Here is a 24,881-nt window from a genome sequence, read left to right as displayed (position 1 = left end):
AATGTCAGGCCTGCAGGGGGCCCAGGCCACCACTGTGATGCCCCTTCATATTTTATAGCTAAGGAAACAAGGAGCCTCTTGTCCCAGCTCATGCAACTAGACAGAGGCACAGATAGGACCCAATGGCCCATCCACCTAACTGGGTGGAAGAAGAAAGGAAGCTAATATTCATGGGGGTCTCCTCAGTGCCAGGCAATGGGCTTGGGATTGCATGTGTTATATTTCATGGGATCCTCTGAGGTCACTGTCCATATGTTCAGTTTTCAGATGAAGCTGAGAGAGATCGGGTGGCTTCTTCAAGATAATACTACTAGTGAATGATCAAATCCAGAATCTGAGCCTCAGACCATCTGCCTCTTTCAACTCCACCACAATCCATCTGTGTTGCCCTAGCAAGAGCCTCCCCAAGTTGCATTAAAGGCCCCTCCTGTATTTTTCTCCAGTCTGCCTCCTGGCCACAGTCCCATGAGGCTGTAATCTGAAATCAGCAAGGGCAGCAGGCATGCTTCTCTGCTTCTATCTTTCTGGACAATTTGTTCCATAAATTCTTGTTTTCAAACAGCTCAACGTCATTGCCCCGTGGGCTCCACACAGCTTTCAGCTGGGGAGGTGTGAGCTCTCCCCACTGGCGATTTTCCCAGGACCATCTTTCTTCCACTTGTTGAGCCGGTCATAAAGTATTTTAAGGAGGCTGGAAATTATTCTCACGAATGAGCATGTGAGGAATCTGAATCCGACTTGCCAGGAATCCAGGCATTTATTGGGTTTGCTCTCCCAGAACATGAGGTTAGGAGCCCAAGTATCAAATTTCTCACACTGCTATTCTTCAAAAGACAGACACAGTACACTCAGATTGTGGTCACTTTGAGCTGAAAGTGACCTTAATAATAATTTACTTATCATTTCCAGGTGAGGAAACAAAGGCTGGAAAATGTGATGTGAAGTGTCTCAGATCACCTAAATCTGTGGTGGAAAAACCAGGGGTAGTACTCACTCATATTACTCAAAACTAAGTTTGCATCTTTTTCTATTATACCTACTCCATTGCAGAGAAAATCAGAATTAGGTATCCACCCACCCACCAATCCATTCATCCATCCATCCATCCATCCATCCATCCATCCATCCATCCATTCATCCATCCACCTACCCACCCACCTGTCCATCTGTTCATCCATCCATTTGTCCATCCATCTGTCCATCCATCCATCCAATCATCCACTTGCCTATCTGTCCATCCACCTACCACACACCCATCCATCCATCCATCCAAATAATCACTGACAGTAATGCAAAAGGCATTTCACCCAAACAGGGAGGGGTTTCCCAATTAAAAACACTAAGACTGAGAGTAAGAGTTACTTTGAATGATTAGTTGGCCCCTAGAGTGTTTTGCATGATTGGGTTGGTTGGATATCTTCACAATTACAAAAACATTTGGTCTTGCAAAACAGTCATATGAAACTGTGTCAGTGACAATCATCAATCACAATATGATTTTATGGGGATTCAGAGTCTTTTCTACAAAAGAGAAAAATTCTGATGACAGCTTTTAACATCATGTAGTTTAAAAAAAAACCCACAATACATCTTATGTTTACCATGTTTCAAAAGCTGGCGGCTTTGTGTGAAGTGTAGATTATATAGAGGAAGCAGATTTTATAATTCAGAATAGACTCTAAATAGAATGCAATCAATTTAGATTTAGAATGGACTCTGAGAATTGGTTGGGGCCTTAGATACAGTTAGATTAGAAAGGAAGGAATGTTGACCTTGGAATCCAGGGGCCTGAGTTTGAGTCCTGACCACTACCTGCTAAGCTGGTTATATATTCTCGAACACAGGGATTTGTCTGAGTCTCTCACTTTTGACCTTAAAATGGAATTAATAACATCTACCTTGTGGGGTTGTGTGAGGACTCAATGAGTGAACTCTAGCTGAGCCCTTTCTACAGGCCAAGCACTGTGCTTTGTGTTGTGCAGATTTTATCGCATCTGAGAAAATCAAATAGATGGAAAGAAAACCCCACACACACTGCAAAGCCCTATTCAAATTCAGACGCTCGGTGCTGTTATTAATATCCTTTCCACGGACACGCTGCGCTCTGCACCCTCCCTTTCCTACACCCATTCTCGGATTTGTAGGCATTGATATTCATAGTGGAACTCCAAACAGATGTATAGAGCTTTACAGTTCGCAAAGCACTGCCGTGGACGTCATCGCATTTCATACTCTTGACCAACACTTAATCTCCATTTACATCATCATTATTATTACTGTTGTTTTTGGAGACAGAGTCTCACTCTGTCACCCAGGCTAGAGTGCAGTGGTGTGATCTCGGCTCACCACAACCTCTGACCCCCAGGTTCAAGCAATTCCCCTGCCTCAGTCTCCTGAGTAGCTGGAATTACAGGTGTGCACCACCACACCCCACTAATTTTTTTTGTAGTTTTAGTAGAGCCTGTATTCATCCTCTCCGGCTGCCAAAACAGGATGCCACAGACTGGGTGGCTTAAACAACAGATGGTTATTGTTCTGCAGTTATAGAGGCTGGAAGTCTGAGATCGAGGTGCCACCAGGCTGGTGTCCCCTAAGGCCTCTCCTTCTGGCTAGTGGGACAGCTTCTTGTTGGGTCCTCCCATAACCTTTCCTCTTGGTTCCCTTCTGATTCGTTTTTTTTTTTTTTTTTGAGACGGAGTTTTATTGCTCTTGTTGCCCAGGCTGGGGTGCAATAGTGCGATCTCAGCTCACTGTAACCTCCACCTCCTGGGTTCAAGTGATTCTCCTGCCTCAGCCTCCCCAGTAGATGAGATTACAGGCATGCACCACCATGCCTGGCTTTTATTTTTTCTTGTATTTTTAGTAGAAACGAAGTTTCATCATATTGGCCAGGGTGGTCTTGAACTCCTGACCTCAGGTGACCCATACACCTCAGCCTCCCAAAGTGCTGGGATTACAGGTGTGAGCCACCATGCCCGGCCCCCATTCACATGAGATGAAGAACTGAGGCAGGTGAGAAGTAACTTTTCCACCACTAGCCAGTGACAGCCAGGCCTCGAGACTGAGTCTTGCAGCCCAAGTCAGAGTATGTTCCACGTGCCTTTATCCCCACCTCCTCCCCATGTATGTACTTTCTGGCTGCCGGAACACACAGCTCTTCACACCAGTGGCCGCCACTACTGCTTTCCCTAGAACCAGGTAGTTGCTTGATACTTTGCAAAGAGATCCAGAACACTGTCCTCTCACTTTCCAACCACCACCACTAAGCCTGCCAGCTCTCTCACTGTTGGAGAAGCTGCTCATTGCTTCAACCAGCAGGCTGCTCCCAGCACCTTGAGCTTCTCCATCCGTCCTCCTCTGGCCATGTCTGAATCCCTGCCGTGTCTGGATTCAGAGCTGTCTTCTGATGCCCTGGCCTCCGGGGCAGTTTATCAACTTCTGTATTCATCAGTGGTGAACTCTGGCCACCTGTGTCCACTTCCTTCCCCGTTTTAACTCTTGGACTGCACTGTATTGCGGAAGCGTTATGCTGACTTGACCCTTTCTTATGGTGCTCGAACCTCCTGAAGTTGAGCTGCCTTGAGTGGGTTGGTGGGCTGGGGAAAAAAAGCCTTTCACTGCTATCCCAAAGCATCTTCATGCTTCTTAACGCTGAAGCCTGCTTTGCCTCTCCCATTCTTGGAAGTAACTGTATCCACTTTACCAAGAATGTGAAAGCCATCTGGCAAGAACACCATCTGCTCCACACCATCCGGCGTGAATGCCACCCCCTCTGTACCTTGCCCGTAGTTCTGCAAACACACTTCTTCCTCTAGGATGGGGGTGAGAAGCATCCCTCTTCCTGCTCAAGGTGACCTGCATGCTCAGTGTTCCATTCTGTCCCCTGCTGGCTCCTTGATAGGAAGGCAGTGGTGGGCAAGGCGCAGTCCTGTGATACCTTGAAGGATGCAGGCATTACTGGAGCACCAAGGGGGAGGAAGGGTGGGGTGTATTAGGAGGTTACACCCTAACTAATGAGGGTACCCCACAAGATAGCCCTTTTAATATTTGAAGACAGATCCCCTTTCCTTAAGGCTTCCTTTTCCAACATGGCAAAACCCTGTCTCTATTAAAAATACAAAATGTTCCGCATGGTGGTGTGAGCCTGTGGTCCCAACTACTCAGGAGGCTGAGGTGGGAGGATCACCTGAGCTCAGGATATGAAGGCTTCAGTGAGCCATGACTGTGCCCACTGCACTCCACCCTGGGTGACAGGAGTGAGACTCTGACTAAAAACAATAATAAAGTCTTTTTATTGCCAAAGTCATTCTTTCCTGAATGCGTTTCAGCTTAAACGCATCCAGTGGTATGCTGGTACATGTTTAACAACTGGTTCTCCAAGAGGTTGAGGAGAAACCTAAGCTGTGGGGCTTGCCGATGTCTGAGGTGTAAATATCTCACTAGGACTGAATTCCAGCTACCAACGTGACCTCACTGAATACGGAATTAGGAAAAGATGAACGTAATCAGAGCTGACTTCAGCACACCACCGTCTGCAGCCGCCTTACACTGCAGGGGCGAGAGAGGGAAACAGCACTGAGGAGGGATAGAAAAGCCACATTTGGTGACTACTTTTGTAATAACTGACTTGGGCAAGAATTGTAAGTGGATGCTAAAATCACGGAGTGAAGGCTTGCTGGGAATCAGTGTATTTACACAGCCTCAAAGTGCCTCCCACGGATCACTTCTAAATTAGAGGGAATAAAAGATGGCTTTACAGTAATGGTAAATTGACCATTACCAATACAGGAACAAACTGACACGGTCTGCCTCCTCAAAGGATTGACAGTGTTACTGCCAGGAAGGTTTAACCTACATCAATCATGGGGAAACAATCAAAGAAACCCAAGTTACAGAACAGGATTGCAGGCCGGGCACGGTGGCTCATGCCTGAAGTACCAGCACTTTAGGAAACTGAGGCGGGTGGATGACTAAAGCCCAGGAGTTCAAGACCAGCCTCAGCAACATGACAAAACCCTGTCTCTACTAAAAACACAAAAAATTATCCAGGTGTCGTGGTTTGAGCCTGTAGTCCCAGCTACTCAGGAGGCTGAGGTGGGAGGGTTGCCTGAGCTCAGGAAATAGAGGCTGCAGTAAGCTGTGATTGTGCCCACTGCACTCCAGCCTGGGTGACAGGAGTGAGACTCTCACTATAACTAATAATAAATTGAAACAAAAGAAACACAAAGGAGTCATCTAACCTGCATGAAGCCAAACAAGACGGGTGCCTCCCTTATTCTCTACAAACGAAACTGTAATCGCAATAGCTTTTGGGGGCAGGCATGTCACACACTGACTCCTGCCATCCTGCCAACCTCAAACCTTCAACCATGCTTGAAAACCTGATGTCAAACTGTGGCTTCCCCATTTTGTGGGGCACTACGTCATGTGCCCACATATTAATTGACCAGGTCTAGGCCATCTCTCTGGGTTCCTGGCTCATTCTGGATTCTGATTCTTCATTCCTTTGAATTCAGTGAGGATCTCTGAACCACAATGACGACAAACATGTCATCTGGGATTGAACCACATATAACAAAGATTTATGAAGCACACAGGATGTGCAAAGCAGCAGGCTGGGTTCAGAGAAAACAACAACAGATAAATCAGACGTGAGTGTGAATCACAGCCTTCTGGCAGATAAGAACCAGGTCTTACACTTCCTTGATCCCCCTATTGCACCCCATGTAGTGAGCATGTATTAGATACTTTATAAATGCCTGATTTGACCTCACGTAATAACCAGCAAAAGGCTTAAACAGCCAGTCTCCTTAAGAGACGACACAATGAATAATCAAATGTATGGGAAGCTTGATGAGATCATTAGCTATCAAAGAAATTCACATTTTAAAAAACCACATCTCTAAAAGTAATGGGACAGTGCTACATCATGCTGGCGAGGCCACGGTGAACGCCAGTGTGTTTATACATTGCTGATGACGGTGCGAATATTTTTGGAAGGCAATTTGGCAGAAAGTATTAAGAGCCATAAAAATGTTCACATCCTTTGCAAAATAGTCTCACTCCTGGGAATTTAAGAAGGAATCCAAAAGAAGGGAAATGCTATTGCAGTAAGAAATGGATCACCCTCTTATTTGCAGCAGTGAAGACCGAGAGAAGTTGTGGATGAGCAATTAGCAGCAATTCAATGACAGCACAGCAACCAGAGGAACTTCAATGAAGCCTTAAAAATGACCAGCATGGGCCGGGTGCGGTGGCTCAAGCCTGTAACCCCAGCACTTTGAGAGGCCAAGGCAGGTGGATCACGAGGTCAAGAGATCGAGACCATCCTGGTCAACAAGGTGAAACCCCGTCTCTACTAAAAATACAAAAAATTAGCTGGGCATGGTGGTGCATGCCTGTAATCCCAGCTACTTGGGAGGCTGAGGCAGGAGAATTGCCTGAACCCAGGAGGCGGAGGTTGCGGTGAGCCGAGATTGCGCCATTGCACTCCAGCCTGGGTAACAAGAGCGAAACTCCGTCTCAAAAAAAAAAAAAATGACCAGCATGAGGTCTGCTATGTAACAACGTGGGAAATGCACACACTACCACAGGAAGCAAACACACACACACACACACACACACACGGGATTAAAAGAAGAAAAACAGGATTTGTGAAAATAACAACTGACTTTAGAGGCATGGAATTATGAGTGCAGCCTTCTTATCAGAAGGTGATTGGCTCCAGGACCCCCCACAGAAAATCCTCAGATGCTCAAGTCCCTTCACTGGCCCTCCTGTGTTTGCTGGTTTCACATTCTGAAATTCAATCAACCATGGACAGAGAGAGGCCTTGAAGGAAACCAGTGAATGGAATGCCCTCCTTTCTGATTCAGAAATGGGTAGGCCCTGGGAATTTCTAGTAACAGCCCAGCCCTTTCTGATTTCTATTGTAGCAACCTAGCTGAACTGAGATCCTGTAGAATGACTGAATTCATGATCCCCTTAGCTTTTGGTTTTCTTCACTATTCTCCTTCAGTCTCTTCTGTCTCTCCTAGTAAACAGAGATTCCAGGTGGTCAGAATATCCTGCTGGATTTTTTTTTTTTTTTTTTTTGAGAGGAAATCTTGCTCTGTCACCCAGACTGGGGTGCAGTGGTGTGATCTTGACTCACTACAACCTCTGCCTGCTGGGTTCAAGCGATTCTCCCACCTCAGCCTCCCAAGCAGCTGGGACTACAGGTGTGCACCACCACACCCAGCTATTTTTTGTATTTTTAGTAGAGACAGGGTTTCATCATGTTGGCCAGCCTGGTCTCAAACTCCTGACCTCAGGTGATCCACCTGCCTCGGCCCCCCAAAGTGTTGGGATTACAGGTGTGAGCCACTGTGCCTGGCCTCTGTTGGACTTCCAAGGGCAAATTGGCTTAAAAATCCAAAGCACAGGAGATTCCACTTCTGGGTGTATGCCCAAAAGAATTGAAAGCAAGGGCTTGAACAGGTGTTTGAACACTCATTTTCACAGCAGAGCTGTCCACAACAGCTGAAAGATGGGAGCAAGCCCAGTGTCCACTGACGGATGGATGGATAAGCAGAATGGGGTCTGGCGAAGCAATGAAATAGTATTCAGCCTTACAAAGGAAGGAAATTCTAACCCATGCTTCAACCTGCATGAACCTTGAGAACATTATGCTGAGTAAAATAAGCCAGTCACAAAGGCTTATGCCTGTAATCCCAGCTACTTGGGAGGCTGAGGCAGGAGAATCACTTGAACCTGGGAGGCAGAGGTTTTAGTAAGCCAAGATCACACCACTATACTTCAGTCTAGATGACAGAGCAAAAAAATAAATAAATAGATAATAAAGAGACAAACACTGTATGATTCCACTGATATGGGGTCCCCAAGAGAAGCCAGATCCATAGAGACAGAAAGTAGACTGGGGGTTGCCAGGGGCTGGGGAGCTAGTGTCTGTTGGGTGCAGAGTTTCAGCTTGGAGCCATGAAGAGCTCTGGCGGTAGGTGGTGGTCAAGGCTGCAGCAATGTGAACCTGCTTAATGTCACTGAACCTTATACTTAAAAATAGTTAAAATCATAAATTTTATGTTCTGTGTATTTCACCAGAATACAGAAAATTCTACAAGGTAACTGAGGAGGGGAGCTGGGTGGGGTTGGGGGGTGGACGACAGACTTGGCGTCGGGCTGGGTCAGAGGCCTCCTCCCCAGGGTGAGGGTGGTGACTTTGGGGAGGGTCTGGCTGCACCCAGGCAGGCGCTCCAGGCGAGCAATTACTCAGACTCAGCCGGTCCCACCCAAGGCCATAAGATAGATGGGCCCACTGGGAGGGAGGCAGTGAGGCCCCAGCTCAGCTTTCACAACTGAAGTCTCAGGACCTGGCTGGGAGCCTCGGGCTGGAGCCTTCCTTCCCCTCCTCCCACCTTCTCTTCCATCAAATAAAAAGGCAGCAGGGCCTGGGGCTGGCCCTGTTCCACCAGCAGGTCGGGATTGTAGGCCAGCCTTTCTGTCCACTGGTTGGAAGGCCTGGCCTGGTGGGCACCTGTGTTTGGGGTTTGAGCGACTAGGGTAGGGAGGGCTCTTCCAATGGGCCAGTCCCATGGGGCTTGGTGGGTAACATTCCCCAGTCCCTCTCCAAGGAAGAAAAACAAACAGCTGAGAGCAGGCAGCTCCAGCTGTGGGACTCACTCCAAGACCAAAAGGGGAGAAAAAAACGATTCCAGCCCCAAACGCCTAGTTAAATGGAAAGCAATGGACTACAGACGGGAATGGGCACTTCTCCATAAGCCCCAGCTTTATCAAGGAAATGTAAAAATCCATCCTTGAGAGTTCATGTATTTTGCTTTGTAATTTGCAATGCGGTATCGTGGCTGTTTGTGTACATCTGTGTGTATAGTTTACATTGTAAAAGCAGATATGGTAAAAACCCACATGGCCAGGCTGAATGAACTAAGCACAAACGAGTGGAACCCAGAATTGGCTTGGTGCTGGCATTCCTTGTGGGAAGCCACCCTCCTTGTCCCTCACTACCGGGTGCCTCAGTTTCCCTATCTACTTCTTGCTCAGAGGCCGGGGGTGTGATGGATGGAACAGTGAGCTTCGGGGGACCTGAGGCCCAGGCCTATCTTGATCACACATGAGCAGAGTCAGCCTGGCTCAGAGCTCGGCTTTCCAGGTAATCTGTATTCCCTTGGTAGGAGCCAGGTGGGAATCACAGGGGGACAGCGGGGATGAGTGAGACCCAGCTCTTGACGGGGAAACCAGAGTCAGACCAGCTCTGACCTTACCCACCAGTGCCCTTTACATTTCATGAGCACCTACTTATTTTCTCCTATAAGAACTATCAACCTCATTGAACCTCGGTCTTCTCATCTGTGAACGGGGATCATTGTATCTCCCTCAGAGCAGTGGGGTGAGGCTCAAGTAACCTCCTGGATGGGAAAAATGATTACGACTGTAACCGTAAGGGTGGCATTGGGTGACGTTGGCAGCTACCATGTGGAAGCATGGGCACCTTTGGGACACTATGGATAGGGCAGCTCAGGAATCAGGCCACTGTTGCCATGTAACTCAGCCTGGAAGCAGGGCAGGCAGAGCAGGGAGCAGCAGCAGGGCCTGACTCACCTCCCGTCCTCCTTCCACCTCGACTGCATCCCAGCAAGAGGGCTTTTCCCTATGGAAACTCACACCCACGTTGCCTGAAGCCGGGTGGGAAAAGCCCCTCCCTGGCAGCATCTTGGGTCTGGGTCCTCCCCTACAGCCTGCCAGGGCATGTAAGGGGCTGTGGACATGGGTCTGGGTCCATAAGAGGCCGTGGGGGCTGCAGTGTGTGGGGCCTGAGGGGAACCACTGCCGACCCACAGAAAGAAGGGCTGCTGCAGAATGTTCTGGAGCTGGAGTGAGCTGGCCTTGCTAATGGTGCTGTCAAGCGTAAACAAGCAGGCTGGTCTTGGGAAGGTCCACCAAGGCCTCAGCCTGGAAATGCTGGGGCAATGCCACCCACTGGTCGCCTGGGAGTGAGTCCTCATTGCCATTAAACCACGTATGTCTGTGTTTTGATGCAAGCCAGACCTCGGGGTTGCCAGGAATGTGCATGACTACCCAAACCTGGAATGGGGGTCTCCACCTTTTAAGGACACCCCCATTCCACACACACATCCCCAATCTCATCCTTGGCCAGATCCTTACCACAAGGCCTCATGCCCATGCTTGGGGCGCCCCAGCCTGCACAGCCAATTCCAATCCCCACCTACTGCCGGCAAGACGCCCTCCCCTTGTCACCCTCTGGCCAGCACCATGGTTTCCCTCCCCAGGATGGTCCAAAGGCCCTGGAAGAAAGCTGAGACTCTGGGGAAGGGAATTCCAGTCCCAAGTCCCCCGAGCATGACCCTGAAGGAGGGACATGTAAGCCCCAGGTAACATGTTCTTAGCCCTGAAGACGCCTCAGATGGGTTAGGAAGCGGTCAGATGAGGGACAGATTGAGGACCTCTAACACATGGGGACCAGGGCAGGTGTCTTGGTCTCAGGGTGACACTGACTGAGACACTTGGCAACTCCCAGGAACCCAGTGCCGGCGTTTTCCTTGTGTATATTAACAGACAGCACCTCTGCACCCATTCAACCGACTGGAACGAGCTCTGTGACAAAACTCCTATTTCAGCATTCAGCTTTATGAAAAAAAATAGGTCGGTGTGGACTAAGCCATTTATTCCATACACCTCACCAATAACTGCTGTTGATTACCACACACCGGAACTCGCCCCTTCCCAAGAGGCATGGTGGGTACTTAACACATCATCTCATCTAAGCGTTGCCACGTACTCACAGGATGGCTTTAGGATTCCCTACTTGACAGATAAGAAAACTGGTGCTCAAAGAGGTTTAGAAAGTTGCCCAAAGTCATGGAATTTTTAAAAAGAGCAGAACAGGATCAAAACGCAAGCCCATGTAATTCTAAAATGTAGGCTAGTGACTGATACAGAGGGATTCATATATGTGCCCCAGAAAGGTCAGTTTTGTGTGGAGGCAGACACAGAAAACTGGTGTCAATGTAAGAGCAAGACAAGAGCCCAGCTAAGTGGGGCAGCAGAGCACTGTGGGAGCTGGCGTCAGAGCTGTGGTTACTCCCAGGGCCAAGAATTGATCGGCGCTGATGGAGCTCTGAAGGTCCAGCCCAGAAATTCTCAACCAGGAGCCCCTAACAGAACCTCTAAAGTCCTCCAAAGTAGACAGGGGTTTTCTTGGTGGCCAATGAATGACTGGTGACCACTGATGTGTCAAGTGGTCAGGCCCCTGCGGCTCACAGGGGCAAGGCCTCCTGCCAGTGGCAGTGCTGGGGTCAGGAGACCCAGGCTGGATCCCCGGTGCGGAGACCCATCCTGCGCATGCCATTAGCGACTGCCCATGGCCACAGGGTAAGGCAGAAGGCAGAGCCCCACCTAGAATGCAAGTGTGCCCCACACCAGGGAATGCGCCTCCTGTACCCAGCGGAGGAAGCCAGATCCTTCCTCTTCCTCATGCAGGTAAGGTTCCCTGAGACACGGCCGAAAAGAGGAAATCCAGAATGCCTTCTTCAACGTTTTTCACTGGGAATGACTTCCAGTGAACTTTCATTCCCGATACACCAGGGAATTCCAGTCCCAGGCCCTAAGAACATGACCCAGAAGGAGGGACATGTGAGCTCCAGGTGACATGCTCGCTTAGCCCTGAGTGCACAGGTTGTTGCATACAGCCGGTCACTTTTGTAGGGCAAAGTTGATTTCATACTTTAGATGGTTATGTTATTAATTGAAGGGAGAGAGAAGGGAGGCTGTGATGAGAGGGGACAGTGAGTTTGGTTTGGACCCGGGGAATTGGAAGTCCCCAGTGCCCTGCTAATGGAGCTCTCTGGATGACAGTTCCCAGCGCATACAAAAATCGGGACTCAGAGTCGTCAGAACGTGCACAAGATGCGTGGCGAAGCCTGAAGGAGACGTGTGCCGCGACACTCAGATCAAACCCCTGGGCTGTGACAGGGAAAGAGGGTCAGGCCGTCAGGGGAGTCACCTTAGAAAAACATTGTAAGGGGAAATTCGGAGCATCTGAATAAAGAGTTTACACCCAAAGAAAGTTGAAGATGTTTTTAACTGGAAAAGCAAAGCAATAGGCTTTGAAAGCCCATGGGGAGCTCCAGAAAGGCTGGCTTTGTGTCTAAGGAGCAGCTGGGACCCCGGAGGAGGGAGGCAGGCATTCCTGCGGGATTGGAGCCGCTGATGCAGGTCCTGCTCTGCCACCCTGAGCAGGACGTTTCCCTTCCCTGGGCCTCCATCCAATTTACGAAGCTTCGGGCAGAACTCACCGTCCCCAGCTCTGACTGCATCATCACGCTGCCTCTCCTTTGCTTGTGTCCTCGAGGCACTTACCCAGCTTCTGCCCCTGGCTCTTCCCAGACACCAGGACCCTCTGCTGTCAGGGACCCTAACCCTATAAAGGAAAAGAAGGGGCGGGCTGGCCCCTTCACCAGGGCTGTCAATACCGTGCCAGGGGCTGTGCTTTGGGGGCAACAGAAGATCCCAGTGGCTTTTTAAAAGGGTTGTCTTATGAAGAACCCCAACAACATTGAGGAGGTGGAAAGAGAATGTGCACCAGTGAGTCTCCCACCCGCTCGGCCACAGTTTTCATTTCTCCAAATTCCCCTCCATCCTCTGCCCTTCTGTAATACATGTGTGTCTGCACAACAGCATTCAGTGTATACACACCACAGGGTGCTTTTTCCCTTAATGCAGTTTCATAAACGCTCTCATGTACTTCATAGCTATCGTTTGAAATGGCTGCATAATACTCCTTTGTGTTAACTGTCTTTTAAACAATTCTCTAAGACTGCACACTTAGGTTCTTTCCAGCTTTGAGTGATTATGAAGAATGTGGTTGAGTTTTATACATGTGCCATTTTCCTTCTTCGTACTCATTTCCTGGAGACAAATAGAAGAGGATTTCTGAGCCAAAGCATATAAACTACTTTTATAGATCCTGAAAGGTCACTGACTTCCTCAAGGAACTGGCTTGTTTAGATGTGCTAAATGGCCACATCCAATGGTCAGGGGACAAGTGTTAACTGGTAAATAAGCAATGCCTTTCTTTCCTTGACGCCTCCCGGAAAGATGCCATTTTTCCGAAACCCTGGCAGACGTTAGACTGAAAATGTCTCACAGAAGACAGCGGCCAGACCCTGCTGTATTTGACAACAGCAAGAAGGAAAAACGAAGCGTTTTGCAGAAGGACTCCATCCAGCGTGACTCAGCACGGGGGCTCTGCAGGATCCGCCACTTCCCACCTGCAGAGGTGGCACCTTGGCGTCCTACAAGTCACTCCTGACACCACAGCCACTGCCTGTCCCATGTTCATTCAGGGCTCCAGAGACCCCTCTAGAGATAGGGATCCCTATGGCAAGTGTCACTGGCACCCCCATGAGCTGACAGCAGAGCTCAGACTGGGACTCTCTCCAGACAGAAACACAGCGAGGGACCCTGGGAGAGGTTCTCTCATGCTGCCGGAGCTGGTTCTCTTCCAGGGTTTCCCACCAGGGTGAGACGGGAACACAGCAAGGGGCCACCTTACCCCCGGTTCCCTGCATCCCTTGGATTGCTCCAAAATGGGTCCCAGAGAATATGGGGCTCTCCAGAGGAGTGCAGAGAAAGGCGGGCACCAGGAATGCTGCCAGCTGCCGGGCCACGCAGGGCTGCACGTGGGAAGGCCACACTGGCAAAGGAAGACGGGTTTCCCATCTCTGAGCTGGAAGCATGGGGTGAAGCTGAAGGTTATCTTAACAAAACCAAGCACGCCATCTGCCTGGAGGTCCCAGCAAGGGGCCAGCAGGCTCTGATAAAACCAGAGACAGACCAGGGAGGGCCAGTGCCCACCATTCCACCCTCCACCTCCTGAACACTGGAGACCGGACAGGGACGCGAGAGCCCTTCTGCCTCCCCCTCTTCCCTTCTGGCCGCTTCCACCTAGTATTTGGTACCTACTTATACTGGAAAATTATCCAACGCTCATCTAAAATTCAGGTTACTGGGTTCCTGCATTTTAATTGGCTGACCTTGGCAACTCTACGTGTCGACGACTGGAGGGGTCCAAGTCAGGGTGCTGGGGGCTCCTCGGGGCTTCTGATGCATGAACATGGGAGGTAGGTGAGATACAGCTGGAGTACCCCCTGGTTTCAGGAAGATCATGGTGTCATTTACAGAGATGGAAAGGACTTGGGGAGAAGCAGGTTTGGGAAGAGAAAAGTCAAGTCTTCTGATTACACATTGGGTTTGAGATGCTTGTTAAATAACCAAGCGGGGAGGCCACGAGGAGGTGGAATTCAGGCAAAGGCAGAGACGGAATCTGGTGGAACCTGATGGAGGTTACTAGAAAGATCGTTAAAGAGAAGAGGAGGAAGAGGGTAAGGGTTGGAAAACTACCTATTGGGTGCAATGTGCAGTACTTGAGTGATGCTATTTGCAGTAGAAGCCCACATCTCACCAGTACACAATATATCCACGTACAAACCTGCAGACACACACCCGAATCCGTAATAATACATACGTATATGTGAAAGGAGAGAAGAGACACAAGGCCTGAACTCCCAGGTGCTCCAAGATTTATAGGTAAAGCAGGTAGAGATGGGCAGCAAAGGACACCTGTGATTGCTTCCCTGAATTAAACTGGGACTTCTCAGAAACCTCTATTTTGAGATTTCCAGGGAGACATTTATTGAGCCCCTGGTATAAGCCAGGCATTGCGCAAAAGCATTTCACATGTTAACTCCCTGAATCTTCATTGTCCTGATGATGAATCATTACTATCCTCATTTTACTGGTTTTTAAAAATGAGGCCCAGAGAAGCTTAAACCGTTTCTCCAAATCACAGCTCCTAAATGATCAAGCTGATACTTGACAGCAGGTTTTCCTGGTTCCCAAGCTTCTGATCTCCCCATGCTTGATAGCGTATTTTATGCGTATCTGCTCTGCTAGTCAGTACAATCCTCGCAGCAGGGGCCCCTCTTTATTCCTCCTCCCATCTCCCTGTGTCTCATTCCATGCCAGGCTCACTGTTTGTTGTTTGGGATTTGATGGGAGAGGGCCCCAAGCCTTGGGTGAGGTTGGCCAAGGCACAATACTGCAGGACTGTCACAGAAATTCCCAGAACTTATAACTTCTCTCCAAAAGGGTGGAGGACAGGGGCTCACTGGCGGCTCAGCTTCCATCCCAGTCCAAATTCAAAGCCCCTGGTGAATGGCAAAATCTGCCTGGTAGCTCTGGGCACACCCAGCAGAAGATTAGTTCCAGAAAGCAAGAGAAGAGGTGGGTTTAGGAGGCACAGAGGTTGAGCCACGGAGAAGGAGGCTTGAAGCTGCAGAAGGAGGTGAGGGGTGGACTCAAGCCCAGTCCCATTCTCTTTTTGCTTAAATAGAAAAACTCCTTTTCTTAGCAAGGGCTGGGTACTGCACGATGGCTCTCAAGTTTCCTCCAATCCTGGATCCTGGGATAGAAATCAAAGCATTTGACACATTTCTCTTGGTATTTCCATACAGCATGGTGAAACGAGGCTGGATTACTGCACAGTCTGTGGCAGTTACACCCAGTTATAAATCACCTAACAGACACCAGTGATACATCCCGCCTGCCCAGCACTGTTCTAGGTGGTTTACACAGATGAATCAATTTCATCCTCCCCACAACACTTCAAAGCAGGCAGGGTAATCCCTTCTGCTCTGCTCTACAGATGAGGACATTAAGGATCAAGTAGGTGGAAAAACTTGCCCGAGGTCACATAGCAATTGGCAAAGTCACCATTTGTACCTTGGCAGTCTGACTCTGGTGCCATGCACTTCAACACTGGGTGTTAGATTCTGCCTCAGACCAGGAGGCTCGGGTGGGAGAGGTCCTGAATTCACACCATTCCCCAGCTGCAGTCCAGGAGCCCATTCCCCAGGCATAGGGCCGTGGGCCAGAGCAGGCGATGCCTCTAAGTCTGTTTCCTCATGTATAAACTGAACTATTTTCTGGATTCCTTAGGATTGTGATAAGAATTAGATGACACAGCATATGCAAAAATCTTTGAAAACTGTAACTTGCAATCCAGGGAGGAAGGATTAAAGGGCTGAGCGGTGATCAGTGAAGCCTAGCCTAGCACAGGGTTGGCAAATGTTTTCTTATAAAGGGCCCAGTAGTAAATATTTTAGGCTCTGCAGGCACACAGACGACTCAGCCATCCGAAGGCAGTGTGAAAGCAGCCAGACAGTACATACATGGATGAGCACATCTGTGTTCCAGTAAAACTTTATAAAAACAGGCAGTGGCCGGATTTGGCTCTTTGCCTAGAAGGACTGCAGCCGGGCAGAGCTGAGACGGTGCTGTGCAGTGTCCTGAGTACTCTAAGTAGGGCTTTGGCTGAAGCTCCGGAGAACGGGGAGTGCTTGTGAGATTCGCAGGCAGTGTTTCAGCTGTCTGTCCCCAACTTCTACCCAGCTTGGGCGTGGTCAGAGGTATGATCCTGGGCAGTGGAATCTTCCATGGGGAACTCAAGGTATCAAGTGGCTGTTGGTTCTTTCTCCTCTCTGTCCTCCGGGGCCTGAGGTGAGACAGAGATGCCTTCTGCAGCAGAAGCTCTGATGGCCGGGGCAGCCCAACAGAGCCACAGTCGGTGCAGGGGAAGAGCAGTGAGCTGCCCAGGTGCGTGGGATCTGAGTCTAAGAAAGAGGCTCTGGGGACTCCAAATGACCCTGACTCACCTCCCAGGACACAAGGGGGGCGATGTGTGCATGGGCTGGCAAGCCCTTGGTCACGTCCTCTGCGGAACTGCATGCATGGCAGCAGGTGACAGAAGGGGGACTGTAGGGACATGGTTGGGGTACTGCCTCCAACATGACTGATGGCACAGGCTGATGGGTAAAAATAAATGACAGATGTCCAAGTCCAGAGTCAAACAGATCCAAGACCTCAATACCTGGCAGAAACCAGTGTGGTGACATCTAACTGGGATCGCTGACAAGATCTGAATTTAACTTGAAGCAACAACAAGACCAACAAAGCCAGTGGCTCTGACATGGAAGCGGGAGCCCCTGCCAGGCAATGGCTTCCTTTGAAAGAGATCTGGGGTTAGGGTGGGGAGGAGCTCTGACCTGATCCCATCATTTGGATATAGGGTCCTGTGTTACTATGAGTCTCACTAGAAAGTCTCCTGAGAGGCCGGGCATGGTGGCTCATGCCTGCAATCCCAGCACTTTGGGAGACTGAGATGGGCAGATCCTCGAGGCCAGAACTTTGAGCATATTCTGGCTAACATGGTGAAACCCGTCTCTACTAAAAATACAAAAATTAGCCAGGCTTGGTGGTGAGTACCTGTAATCCCAGCTATCAGGAGGCTGAGGCAGGAGAATCACTTGAACCTGGGAGGCAGAGGTTGCAGTGAGCTGAGATTGTGCCACTGCACTTCAGCCTGGGTGATAGAGTGAGACTCTGTCTCAAAAAAAAAAAAAAAAAAGGTAAAAAGTAAGTCTCATGAGAATGTAAGCTAATAACAACAACCATGGTCTTAGCCCGGCATACTACTCGCTTCCCCGCGACCACCCCCAGCTAGGTCACCCCAGGAGTGGTGTCTAATTCTGTTTACTCCTCACACCTGGAGCCTGTTGGGAGGACGGCCATTCTGTTGAGGCATTCAGTTTAGTCCTTCCATTAACTGAGCACCTGCTATATGCAGCACATCACGGTAGGCACTGGGAGGACAGCGGTGAACAAGGTGCGGTGCCCTATCTTGAAAGAGCTCTCCCAGACCAGAAGGGGAGCCAGCACAGAAGCCCATCATTGCAATACAGCATGGCGAGTGTGAAGAGCGGGGGCCCAAAGACACGAAGGCCTCCCAACCCGGTCTAATGAGTGACCACCGAACTGGGTTCACTTTCCTTGGCATTTCCAACTTGCTGATGAGCAGTTGTAGGATAAGAAGAATGCTTTGTTAAGATTTGCTCCTGCAAGAGGAACTAGAAACAACGTGTGGGTTAGTCCAGGAGGACAAGGAAGTGTCTGTCACTCGCGGTTGTTCTTTGGGAAAAGCATGACACCACATCTGTCTGGGAAGTCAGGAGAGAATTGCAGGAGACACCAAGCTAAGTGTCTTGGTGCCGCAGGTGGGGCCATCGCTGGCTCCATCACTCCCTCCTCTAAAGAGCTGCAATCCTGGAAATGCTGTTGCATTCCTGCTGCTTGGCTTACTGAGCCCTGTGCTGTCACGGTGCCTCCAGGACCCCTCCACAATGTCTCCAGGCTTCCCTGTGTGATTATTGGAAACACGTGCATGTGGCCACGGATGGCACTGAGCCCGGTTCTCTCTGTTTACACACAAAGTTATTGGGTGCTCCAGCTAAACAAGGAGGTCTCTAATCCTTTGCTATTTTGAAAGCAAACAGTTTCTGATTGTGAGAATAATAATAATATCAAATATTTCTAAAGTACTTTTTTTTTTTTAAGACAGGATCTTGCTCTGTCACTGAGGCGGGAGTGCAATGATGCGATCATGGCTCATTGCAGCCTTGATCTCCTGGGCTCAAGTGATCCTCCCACCTCAGCCTCCTGAGTAGCTGGGACTACAAGTGCATATTACTATACCTGGCTCATTTTTTAATTATTCATAGAGACAAGGTCTCACTATGTTGCTCAGACTTGTCCCAAACTCCTAGGCTCAAGCAATACTCCTGCCTCAGCCTCCCACAGAGCTGCAATTACAGATATGAGCCACCGTCCCCAGCCAACTGAGTACTTATGTTCCAGGCACTAAAAAAGTTTTAATTTTCACGTATTATTTAATTCAATCCTCACAACAGCCCCATGGATTAGGCAGCATCATCACCCCATTGTATAGATGGAAAAAACCAGGTCTCTTGGAGGTTAAATTATTTGCCTCAAAATGATAGAGACATTCCCTAAAACAGCCTGGATTTGAACCCAGAAGTCTGTCCTCAAAGTCCACATCCTGAAGAGAATATAGCTACTCCCCGAATATTCAGAAGATACAGAGGACAATAGAAGTCTCATTTAGCCTGGCCCAGCACAGTGGCTCACGCCTGTAATCCAAGGACTTTGGGAGGCCAAGATGCGCAGATCACAAGGTCAAGAGATGGAGACCATCCTGGCCAACAGAGTGAAACTCCATCTCTACCAAAAGTACAAAAATTAGCTGGGCATGGTGGCATGCGCCTGTAGTCCCAGCTACTTGGGAGGCTGAGGCTGGAGAATCGCTTGAACCCAGGAGGTGGAGGTTGCAATAAGCAGAGATTGTGCCACTGCACTCCAGCCTGGCAACAGAGCGAGACTCTTGTCTCAAAAGAAAAAAAAGTATTATTTAGCCCTTTTTTTTTCAGACTATGGCTTACATCCTGTCATGAATTATGAAATAAATGAATGGATTGTGATCATTTTTTAAAAAACACATAGAATAGAAAGCCATTACAAATTTAAGTATTATCTCAGCTATGCTCAGAGGTGGGTACCAGTTGTGTAGGTCATGGTATAAAAAAATGTTTGAGACTACCGATCTCGCCCAGCTTGCTCACTTTACAAATGGGTGAACTCCCATTCAGACAGGTGATCTCCTAAGGTTATGGAGGGTTCACAGATATACTATCAAAGTTAAATGACTGCAAGGAAAATGAGGGAAAAGTAAGAGTGATGACGCTAGTAGTAGTGGCAATGCCACCGCTAGCAATAACAATAGCAACAGCTGCTCCCCCAAATCTCGTGTTGAAATCTGACCCCCAGTGTTGGAGGTGGGCCTGGTGGGAGGTCTCTGGACCATGGGGGTGGATTCCTCACGAATGGCTTGCTGTCCTCCTCATGGTAATGAGTTCTTGCTCCAGTAGTTCACATGAGATCTGGTTGTTTAAAGAGGATGGGCCTCCTCCTTCCTCTCTCTCGCCACATGACGTGCTTACTCCCCATTTGTCTTCTGCCATAACTTCAAGCTTCCTGAGGCCTCACCAGAAACTGAGGAGACGCTGGTGCTGTGCTTGAACAGCCTGCAACACTGTGAGCCAGATAAACCTCTTTTCTTTATAAATTCTCCCATCTTAGGCATTCCTTTGGAGCAACGCAAAACAGACCAATACAGGGAGTACATCGATTTTCCCCATTTTCAAAGAAAGAAACTTTCGGCCAAATGTCTCGGTCAATGTCACATAGGTGGTGATGGAGGAGCCAGAGTTCTAGCTCAGACAGCCTGCCTCCAAAGCCCGTACTCATAACCAGCGTGAAGTCTACCTGGTCCTGCCTGTCTTAACATTCTTCCTAAACGTATGATGTCAATGAAGTACATATCATGGTGGACGTGTGGTGATATAGCTCATCACACACCTGCCGCTTCTTCTAGCCAACTGTCCCTGGATGGCAATTCCATATTTATCTCAATTAGGTACTTGGTTAAAACTTAATAATTATCTTTTTTTCTACAAATATTCTCTAGATTTCCTTGCCTCTGTCATTCATTCACATGTTAAAAGCATTATGCACTTGAAGAATCAAACAGAATAGGCAGAAATTTTTGTAAAGATAAAACTGTGCATAACACCCTTTTTTGTTCCATGAAGGATTAAGGCAATTCACAAGGATATATTATATTGACTGCACAAAGATTAAAGCAGATGAGAGCCAGCTAAAGAAGATAAAGCAGAGAGACCCCAAACGAAGCCGGGAATGAGGGTAACACAAAAATGTCCTCTACACTTCCACAGGTGGACCACAATTCTGTCCCCAGGTTTTTGTTTTAATGACCTTCAAATTCACACATCCCCATACAGGGGATGAGAGATGACTCTTAAGTTTGTGTTAATTACTTGAAAGAAATTCTAGAGACTTTGTTTCACAGTCTCCATGAGGTGAAAACGAATTCCTCAAAGAGCGCGTTACTCCTATGACTAAGACAGAAAATAATTTGCGTGTGGGCCCTCTGAGGATGGCATTGTATAAAGCAACAAACAATGTCATCCTTACAAAAAGCACAAGGGATGACATTCCACAGGGTCGTTTCTGACAGTGTCCCAGTAAAGGACGATAGCATTACGCTCCTGTTCCCAAGGCGTGTGATAGAATCAGGAAGCTACAGTACAGATGGACACAGGCTCTGAGCACATTTTTCTTTCCTGCAGAGTCCAGGGACAGACCTGCTTGAAACACGGTGACCTACAAAAGGGATACACAGTTCAAAACCAGGTGGACAGCTCTCCCCAGGCCAAGACCTTCCCCAGCCATTCCAGCCCTCAGGGATTGGGCTCTCCTTTGCATAATTTAGCAATAGCAGAAACCACGTCACATTGCCCGCCGGCAGGTGTATGTGTTTAAGATTTTAAACCCTCCTGTGCAGGGCCTACATCTTGTGACATTTTATTCCTAGGGCTTGTCCCTTTGCCCTGCACCCACCAAACACTCATGCACAGGTTCAGCGCTTGTTGAGGATGATGATGACAATGACCCACTGGTGCTGTTAGAAAAGAATGAAATTAAGGTGCAAGAGGAGCCCACATGCACCCGGGCACTCTCCCTGCAGACCGATGGTCTTGCTACGTTGTTGTGATGCTGCAGCCTCACCCCACATTCGAATCCCAGGTCTTTCCACTTCCCCTATCTGCTGTTTCATTTCCACAGTGAGAATCTGGACTTATCTGCAGAGTTGTCTCAGGAAAGGGGAAGAAGAGATGGTTCCTGAGGACCACACCCTGTCACCACAGTGACTTCCCAGAAAAGTCATGGGTAAGACTAAACTCCCTCCCACCCTTTAACTCCACCACCAAGGACTTCCCGCCTAAAGTGCTGGATTGAGGAACCCCTGACCACAGGACCAGGCAATCTTAATTCTCTAGTTCATGAACTTAAACCTGATGGTCTGTACTGTCAAGAAATGAATCGGGAACAGAATGAAAACATAATAGGGAACCATCGGTCAAGGTAATAATCAAAATGTGTTGAAGAGACAGAAAAACTTAAAGGAATTGGGGGTAGAAGGAGGCCCTTACCATCTCCTTGGGAGCTGATGAAAGGCTGTGAGCTGAGGGAACAGAACCCAGTGCAGGCATGGGATTATCGGGGTAAAGCTCCCAGAAGGAAGCTGGTCACGTTGGATGGTGGGCAGAATCCAGCTGAGAGAATGATTTGGGTGGTGTTTGTATTAACCCTCAAACAGGTAAACTGGGGTGATGCATAAACGTGAGCTACATGCTTGCCTTTTACTTTCAATGTTTGGGCAAGAACATTAATTGACAGAAGTCCTACGTGGGGCTTATAAGAGTCATATTTTGCTGCAATTTGCTTACAAATTGGTCATATCGGGAAACAGTGAGAGTAAGCATTTGCACGCCACTGAGATGTTGCCAATCCAGCATTCAGATATGGTACTGGGTTGCAGAGAATAATTTTGTCATCGAATTGTAGAATCTATGAGATTTGCATTGACAAGGAGGTTTTAAGAATAGTTAAAAGGTATCTCCTGTGCAAGGTGACCTCTCTGGGCACAGACAGTGAGTTCTACCCAAAAAAGGGGAAGCCCTCTCCCATGGCAGGACATCTAAAAAAATGCCAGGCAAGCTCTGCTTCATGCTGGACTGTGGATCTCCCCCCTGCCCGCAAGCTTAGCATGGAGCCAGCTGCAAGGAAGGTACTCGTGTGAGACATGTTGGATTGAAATAAACTGATCGCTGAGAAGTAGCATCACTGAGGTCTTCAATCAGGCAATCTAAAGAAACCTCTCTAAGATCAGATGGAGCCTCCTTAAAGAACCCCGGACTTGTCCACCACCTTGCCAAGTCCCCTACCTGTGCCACCCTCACCAAACCTCCCCCAGAGGCCAACATGATTCTCCAGATAAGAATCTGGAGGTAACAGCGGCCACACACGCAGGGCCAAGAGATCAGGTGGGACGCTGGTGCACCAGCTCTGTTCCAATCCACCCCAAATTTTTGTTCCACATAGGCAGTGTGGTACCCAGAAACTTCAGGTTCAAAGACAATTATAATGATCAGATAAATGCTGGAACAATGAAGGAAACATGGCAACATTTTTATTAGACTGGGAAACCTTGTTCCACCCTCCTTCCTGAAGCTTCCAGGACATCATTATAAACCTTATTCAATCTCCAAGCCAGGAGAAAGCCTTTTTTCATCATACTGGACAGCACTACTTCTTGGAAAACTGTCCTTTATTATGAATGGAAAGCTGTCTCCTAATGATATCCACCCGTTGGTCCTTCTGGGGTCACACAGAGCATGTCTGCCCTTTCCACAGGGCAGCCATCCAGACACCAGAAGAGAACTGTCACTCCGCTGTAAGTCTTCTCTTCCCCAAGAGATGATGCCCTTCCAGGACCTCCAGAGACCTGCCCCAAACCCCCCACCAGCCTGGTCCCTCTCCTCCAGACCCCCATTTGTCACCTAAAAGTTTCTGTTCTGCAGAGCTTTTCTGCATCTGTCACCTCAAAGTCCCTCTTTTGGTTTCCAGTTGGGCTGGAAAGCTTCCTAAACATTCCAGAAATTTGTTACGGTCCTGGCAGCCAAATCCACAAAACCCAGATCCCAAGCTCTCACCAATCAGCCCGAGAACATGTTCAAACCCTCCTCTGGCCCACTCGGCCTGCGAGCAACCCTGCTGGCCCCTGTCCTCCCGTCCCAGGAATGAATCATGAGGTTCTCTCACTGTTGCTGTTGGCCACCCCTCAGGTTGCTCATTGGTGGGACAGACTCCACCCCAATGTCTTTGCCCTGAGCGCGGAAACCTGAAAGCGCAGGCAGCATTGAACACCCCATTACAACACCCAAGTGACTAGTCCCGCTTGACGGAAAGTGGGTCAAGACCGGGGAGGTCCTGGCCATTTGCCTTGAAATTTCCAGCAAAAGGTCATTTATCTGTAGGGGCCAGACCTCCAGATTCCTGCCCGGGGCTTCACCCGAGAGCCCCTCCCTCAATGCTCCAAGTCAGCTCTGCCTGGCCAGCAGCCTCGCTCCCACACACCCCACCTGCTCCATGCAGCAGCCGCACTGACCCCCACCCCACATGTGCCTGCTCTGTGTCACCGTCATATTGGGCTATACCCCATGACACTGCCCACTGCATTCTGCCTGGAGGAAGGGCTATATCTACATGACCCTGCCTTGGTTTCTAAGCTGGGCTCTCCTTGAGAGAAGCCCCTGGATCCTATTTAGCTGTGCCCCCAATCTTATGTCAGGTTGAAATAAACTGATCCCTCAGCCTTACTTGTGTCCAGTACTACCTACCTCCACTGACAAAGGTGGGAACTGAGCAGTCTTTCCTTTGAAAGAAAGTCAGGAGAAGACCACCACCACCACCGGCTTCACCATCTCTGTCTTCACAGGGTCTACCTGCAGATGATGAGCTGGGCTGCTCACAGCCTGTGGCCAGGAGGCTCTTGTTCCATCCCTTCCTGAATCCATGAGCTCTCCTTCTCCCTGGCTGGAGGACATGCTGCAAGCCCTAGCCCATCACCCATCACTTGCCTGTGTCAGCAGATGGAAATTGGTAAGCAGAGTCTGGCTGAATTGGAGCAACAGCATCCTACTTACAGTAACTGCATAGGGCAGCAGGTTTACCAGGAAGCAAAGTGCCTCACCACAATTTTTATGGTACCCCAGGACAGGAGCGAAGACAATTCCCAACCTCCTCAATGCAAGCCACAATCCAGAGGCCCGGGGGCCCAGTGTAATGCGCAATGCCCCACAGTGGAGCAGGAAACGTCAGAAGCCACTCCAAGCAGCTAGGTGTCTCCTGCTGGGCTCTTCCATCCCTCAAGCTCACACAGCCTCTGCCGGCTACGCCCACACAAAACAAGCACTACTACTGAAGAGCTTCTCCCCTCTTCCTCTGTGGTT

The 24,881-nt window shown here is 49.0% G+C and overlaps 1 protein-coding gene across 4 annotated transcripts in view; it reads right to left on the bottom strand.

The window, feature by feature from the left end:
- Window positions 1-24,881, bottom strand: part of SCARA5 (scavenger receptor class A member 5) — a 120,281-nt gene that overhangs the window by 68,431 nt on the left and 26,969 nt on the right. Inside the window, exon 1 of one of the 4 annotated variants that reach the window (XM_078347177.1) lies at window positions 24,270-24,816. The exons of the other annotated variants lie outside the window; for them this stretch is intronic. The gene's annotated coding sequence lies outside the window, so the exon portion shown is untranslated. Of the gene's footprint in view, window positions 1-24,269; window positions 24,817-24,881 lie in introns of those variants that run through there. 4 annotated transcript variants of the gene reach the window in all.

Source organism: Callithrix jacchus, chromosome 13, assembly GCF_049354715.1.
Source record: "Callithrix jacchus isolate 240 chromosome 13, calJac240_pri, whole genome shotgun sequence".
NCBI classification, from domain to species: domain Eukaryota; kingdom Metazoa; phylum Chordata; class Mammalia; order Primates; family Cebidae; genus Callithrix; species Callithrix jacchus.
The sequence above is the reverse complement of the archived record's forward strand: the minus strand, read 5'-3'. Positions and strand labels throughout refer to the sequence as shown.